This window comes from Pteropus alecto, unplaced genomic scaffold (assembly GCF_000325575.1).
Source record: "Pteropus alecto unplaced genomic scaffold, ASM32557v1 scaffold195, whole genome shotgun sequence".
NCBI classification, from domain to species: domain Eukaryota; kingdom Metazoa; phylum Chordata; class Mammalia; order Chiroptera; family Pteropodidae; genus Pteropus; species Pteropus alecto.
The window spans coordinates 4,633,694-4,640,625 of record NW_006438073.1 but is presented as its reverse complement, the minus strand read 5'-3'; positions in this window follow the sequence as shown (position 1 = coordinate 4,640,625).

Genomic DNA, 6,932 nt, shown 5'->3' with positions numbered 1-6,932 from the left:
TGTTTATATGTTACCAGATTCAATTTGCTGACATTTTGTTAAACATTTTTATAGTTCTGTTCATGAGAGATATTTGTCTATAGATTATTTTTCTTGTAACGTCTTTGTCTGGTTTTATTATCAGGGCACTGTTAGGCTCATAAAATGAATTTGAAAGTATTCCTGTCTCTACAATTTTCTGGAACAGTTTTTGAAGAGCTAGTTTTATTTCCTCCTTACATGTTTGATGTAATTTACCAAAGAAAATGGGTCTGGAGTTTCCTTTGTGAGATAGTTTTAAACTAAAAATCCAATTTATTTAAAAGACATATGACTTTTCAGGTTATCTGTTTTCTTGAGTGAGCTTTGGCAATTTGTGTCTTTCAAGGAATTTGTCTATCTCATCTAAGTTGTCAGATGTACTGGTGTAAAGTTAATCATAATAGTCCCTAATAATCCTTTTTAATATAGATTCTATGGTGATATAACCTTTCTAATTCCTGATTAGTAATTCGTGCCTTCTCTTTTTCTCTCATATCAGGTGGGCTATAAGTTTATCAATTTTATTGATCTCGTCAAAGAAGCAGCTTTTCATTTCATTGATTTTCCATATTGTTTTGTTTTCTATTCATTGATTAGAAAATAGGTCAATCTGGTCCATAGTGTTGTTCAAGTCTTTTTTAGCCTTCTTGATTTTCACTCTACTTGTTCTATGTTATTGAGAAAGGTATTGAAATCTCTGAGGATTAGTCTATTTCTTCTTGCAGTTCTATTAGATTTTGCTTCCTGTATTTGGAAGTTCTGGTAGTAAGAACATAAACATTTAGGATTTTATATCGCCTTGATCATTTGAGCCTTCATCATTATGAAATTAGCCTCTTCTGATATTTTCTCTTCTGAAATAAACGTTGTTTGATATTAATATAGTTACCCCAGTATTTTTCTGATTAGTGTAAGCCTGGCAAATCTTCTTTTAGACTTTTACTTACAATTTATTCGTGTCTTTATTATTTGAAGTGTGTTTCTTGTAGGCAGTGTATAGTCTGGCCTTGCTCTTTTATTAGTTCTGACGGCCTCTGCCTTTTCACTTAGGCGAGACCCTTCTGAGTACTCTGCCCAGTGCCCCAGGAGGGTGAACTTTTCTAGTCTGGCTGCTAAAACGGCATCGCTACTCACTCTGTGCCAATTCCAGGAACTGTTTCTTCTAATCCTCTTGGACGTTTCTTTTGCTCGAATGCTGTAGTTTTTCACATGCATGAGTTGATCAGTTTTCTGCAAAACCATCAAGCAGATTCTTTACAGGGAGCTAGGCTTCTCTCTGTGAAGTTCTCTCTTCTCTGGCACTTTGCACTGTGAGCTCTCACTACTTTGGTCTCCCTGGACTGTAGCTCCAATCTCCTTACTCAGGCCTGCTCCAGGCTCCACCTACGTTCCCCTCCCCATCCTAAAACCTGACGACTTTCTCAGGCAGTGAGCAATTACAGGCCTTACTTCGTTGGTCGCCTGCTTCTCAGGGGTCACTGTCTTTTATTGCCTGATGTCCCATGTATTGTTTCTGCCTTTTTTTTTTTTTTTTCAGTTGTTTGGATTGAGTGGGTAAATCTCCCGCTACTCCATCTTGTATGGAAACGAAATCCCCCAGCCAAAGAGAGCCATTCCCTGAGCCCAGAGGGCAGAGGCTGAGGCCGGAAGGAGCTTGATGCATCTCCCACTGTTCAGTTTCGAAGACGGCATTCTATTATTTTTGAAGCAAGTCCAAAGTATTTGTAAATTGAATTAGGCCACTTTTTACTAGTTATGGCCATTTCTTCTTAGGCTTTGCACGCTCTGTGTTTTCCTTTTTTCTGTGGAACTTAGAGATCTAAAATCATGGGAAATAAATTATTGTTTTCTACGGTTCCCTGGAAACTAACTAACTAATAGAACCTCAACGGTATTTGGCGAGCATCGAGGCCAATTCTGGACGTATCTTTTCACCTTATAATCACGAGTCGAAACCACATGCGGAACCACTGTCACACCTTACAGGAGGGCCAATTGCATCACGTAATTCCGAAGCAAAAAGGCTTGACTCTGTCATCGATTTCCTTCAGGCGTGAGGATCGTCTCCAAGGAGAAACAAATAGAAAGTTAAATCTTTCTGCAGGAATAAGAAGAACTAGACTTGCTGCAGTTTCTCTTCTATCCACAGTGAAGAAGAGTGAAACTATTTCGTGATTTCGTAACAGCCCCAGCAACCAGCCACAATGCTGCAGAACATAGCAGGGTTCCTCTCCGACCCGGGAGGTGTCAGGTTATAGACGCTCGGCGACCTTTTCGGAGAGGCCAGGAGGAGTGTTAGAAAGAGCAAGGAAGGAGGAGGCCAGGAAATGGGAAATGAGGACAGTCTGTGCCGGGAGAAGTGACAGGAAACGGAAAAGCAATGACTCTCAACGGTCGAAGAACGCCCGAGCACGTTGCCGGCAATGAGGCTCAGACCTCCGATCCACACACTCCAATTTCCTTTGTTGTTAGAAGTCAGACATGTAAACAGAGTGTTTCTAAGGGTGTTTAAGCTGCTCAGGACATTTGTTTGGTTTAATGAGCCGTCTTCTAACTCGGCCTTCCGCCCAGCGTGATGTTTCATACCATCCATGTGGATCATTTATTTCAAATCCAGACAAAAGAAAAGATCAAACAGTGGGTGGGACCTCAGGGAGGTCTTCTGCTGAGAGGACAGGAAGGTAATTCCAGCCCGAAAACCCTTCCTGTTATCCTGTTGTTTACCAATATCCTAGACAACCTTTCTTCTCTGCCCCACAAAATATATCTGGGACTGGACATTCGTAGAGGCTCATTCTAGAGAGATATGGGACAGAGTGTTTGAAGGATGCTTTGCCTTTAAGTCTTAAAAAAAAAAAAAGCATGAGTGGCTGGAACATTACAATAATCACAGGAAATTAAAAAGAATCTGTTTGAGGTTGATTTTCAATTGCATTAAATTCCTAGAAAAGTCTCTTCATCTTTATAGCCCCTGGAAGATGTGCTGGCGACGGTGGTGTGGTTTCCTACTCGTGCTGTACGTGCAGCTGCTTACCTTGAGCTGGTCTATGCTGGGACCTTCGAAGAATATTCCAGATGCACCTCGTCAGGGCCCGGAGGCTCATACCTTGTCTCCTCCATCCTGCGTTTGCTCCCGAATGTCTGTGTTTGCAGAAGTGTTTAATCCACGGGCAACCGCTGTATCAAGACCACAGTGACAGCATCGTCAGAAGCTGTCAGCAGAAGCTTCTCTCCAGCAACACACTGAACTTTGAGCCAGAGTCGTGCCTGTCGGTGTAAGTAACTGAGCTCATTTAGTTGAGCAAAGGTGAATGGATGTCATTAGGTGAACTATACCCTGAGACTGCTCATAACTGATCTTTCTCCCTAACTGGTACCAGTTCATAATCCTCACTGCTGCCAACTCAGTGCTCATTTATTCAAATGCTCGAGAGATGGCTTGAAGTGGTCGGTAGAAGAAAGCATAAATCATCATCAGGTAAAATCAGACCTAGCGGAAATCTCACGAAAAAGTCATCTTCGGGGTGATATTGAGACGTATCAAAGTTTGAGTGTTTTTCCAAAATACTCTGACGACCAATAGGACAGAATTGGGGACAAGTTCCCTTTATAGTGAATAATGCCAAAGGAAAGACCCCCAAATTTTAAATTAGTAATAAACACTTAAAAGAATGGATAACTTAATTTAAAGGCCTGAAGCAAGAAGTTTACTTATGTGATTCCCAACTTTGCAACAAAAAACACTTTTCAGGAAATCACCACTCCCCCAACTCCCTCGCCGGATGTATTCTTAGTATCCACTGAGTCACAAATGGGGCGATGTCAGAAAGAAACACTTTTAAACTAATTTATATCTTACTCATCCTAAGAGCAACTACATGCACTATGTTATATGCAGTATTTATTGTCCATGTGACCTATGAACCCCTCGCTCTCTACCCATCAAGGAGCTCAGTTTGGAGACCACCAGTCTATTAGCTGCAATGTCGATGATACTACAGGGTAAATTCCGGGGGAAAGCGAAGCCTTTGTGATTCACTTAGCTAGTGTTTCTATAATCGTTGGTCCACTTACTTAGGTTGGATCTCAAGAGAAAATGACTCTTAGAGACGTGCATCTTCATATTTGATAACCAGGTTATCTTGGTTGATGTCGACCTGATAGTAAAGTCCTCTTGAATCAAAGTAGCAAAAGAATTATATTTCCTTCAGACTGTTAATAAGTAACAACTCGGTTTCCAGACAGAATGTGAATGGAGATTACATTTCCAGAAGAACTGCACTTACTCCCACTCTGAGCCAGTCCAAGTTTCTGCCTGGACGACGTCAGGCCGTCTCACAGGTACGGCCACCGATGTTTTTGCATGTGAATTGCTCTTATGAAATGGGCTTCGCCAATTATTTACATGTTTTTTAAAAGTTAAGATATTTGTTTCTAAGTTATTACTTTCTAAATTTCGAATCCCAAATTTCAATAAGAACACATATTTCACATAAAACACCATTACTCAAAGGCCTGCACATATACACTGATGAAAAAGGCATAGCACACTTTTCCGTTGGTTTGTTTTATGGGTTTTAATAAACTGAATATAAATGGCTGGTCTTTGCAAGAAACTGCCCTAGGCACCGTGGACAGATAAGAAACTTTCCCGCAGAGCCCAAGACAGGAGACAGGGCTACCTGCCTACACTTGACAGCAAAGCCACCACGCACACTGCCAGGCCACTTGCAGCCACTTCCTCCAAGATTGAAGAGGCCCCCGAGACGGCGGGGCAGCATCTCGCCAGGTCCAGCACCCTGGCCCGGCCTCAGGGGAGGGGACACTGGCTCTAGCAGCTGCGTTCGACGAGGCTCAGGGCTCTCGGTATGAAACGGGCCCCTGTGGACACCATCTCTTTGGAAACGCAATGAAGACGCTTCCTCCACTGGGGAGGAGAAATTACATATGCTCCCTCTCTTTTAAGTCATTCTTTGAGAGGAGTGGGAGAAGTGGGTGACTGAAAGGTAAGAAGAGAGATATGTAGAGCGAAGGGAGGTGGGGGAGGTGGTGTGCCAGGGGAGGGGACCAGGCCCACTCGCGGTTGCCCAGTGAGAAGGGGAGACACCTGAGTCCGCTCGCCTTCCGCTACAGAAGGAGGTGAGGACCTCGGTGTGACGATGTGGCACCTGGACCCCCGCGGTAAGGCAGTGCCAGGGCAGACTGAATGGGACGCCTGTGCTCATGTGCCTCAGGGCCGCCCAGGAGCAGAGCAGCTCCCTCTGTCCCCGCCGGCCTTTGTCAGGCTACGCCCCGTGGTGGCGACCCCTGGGCTGATCCCTGGGCTGATCCCTGGGCTGATCCCTGAGCTGGCAGATGTTGCCCGTGGCGTCTGTGGCATCACAGCAGTGCCGCGTCGTCCCGGAAGAGCAGTCAAGACAGTGAGAACCGACGTCCCCACTTGCGAGCTCTGTCCAGCACCTCAGCATCTTCGTGGGAATGAGGAGAAGGTGCCCTGTCCAGGTGGGGGGAGTATACCCGTGCGGACGAGTGAGAAAAGGCTGACCAGCAGCCCCATGTGGGGGATCAGGGTGAGGCAGAGCTTCGGCCCGCGGTGCCCCTAAAGCTAGATTGATTGGTGAAGGGAGAATCCCATAAAACGAGAGGGACCCTGAGGGAAAGATGTCAAAGATAACTAAACAATTTCTCCGACTCATGGGACCCATCGACCTCTTTTACACAAACATCCCCTAAGCTGCTGGTTACGACAAGGCTCCAGGAGTCAGCACAGCCCAGTCGCCTGCCATGCGATCCCCAGAAAACACGGGGCGATGCGCATGCTCTTTCAGAAACGACCCTAGGAGGGCCGCTTTGTATAAAGGCTTTGAGGGTCTCTGCGGTCACAGGAAAGCCACCAGGTCGAGCCGTTTTCTTCTCTGCGACCTGACCAGGCAGGAGATGCTTCTGCCCACGAAGCTGTCTGCAGTCTCCACGGCTGGCAAGTTCGTTGGGTGACGCAGGGGCCTCTTTCCTTTAGAAACTGGTCCCCACCCCTCCTGTCTCCCGTATCGCACACGAGTCTTCGCTTTTCCTGGCCCGGCCTCCTGCATTGGAACACAAGCTCTGGGCTCCCCTGCGCCCTGCCACCATCAGCCAGCCACTAGTCAGGCACAGGGCAAACAAAATATCAGCTGACGAGTGGAGGGATTCCGATACAAATGTCCCCTTTCTCGCCACAATTTTACAGAACTTCGCAAAGATGCACATCAGCACTTTTGCAAGCACTTTAAGCCTGTCAAAGCCCTAAACTTTTATGCTGTTATTTTTAATGGTTTGGTCAATTACCCAGCATCTGACGTTTCTGTAACCCCATCTTAAGCCACGAGAAGAGAGTCGATGCACACCTGGGTTTCAGAAAAGTCTGTCGGCCACGTCAGCCAGAGTTTTATGTAACCCACCTTCTGGTAAATTCTCTCCCATGTGTTCTCAGATACTGACCTCTTCCTTTTATCCTGACACCTCATTACTGTTTCTTTATTTTTTACCGGATTGGAGTGCAGTTAAGTTCTGACTATACCGGGTAACATGTCCATAACACGTCTTTCTAGTCTCTGTTCATAAGTGAATCTCTAGCAGAGAGGGCTGCTTCCATCCTACTGGATAGGATGCAAGTGTGAAAGAGTCATCAGCAAGGTGACAGCCCTAGGTAAAAGCGCAAGAGGTCCTAGCACATTCCAAAAACACTTTATAGGCTGTTGATCTCATGATGCCATCTTCGGCCAAGGAAACGCACCTGCGATCACTTTACCTCTCCGTACTTCTCAGACAGAAACTCGGAGCTGTCAGACAAGAAAGCCAGTGTCGCCATCTTGGCCTGAACCCCTGAAAGGGCATGACGAAGGGCAAGTGGCCTCAACACGTTTCAGAATCAA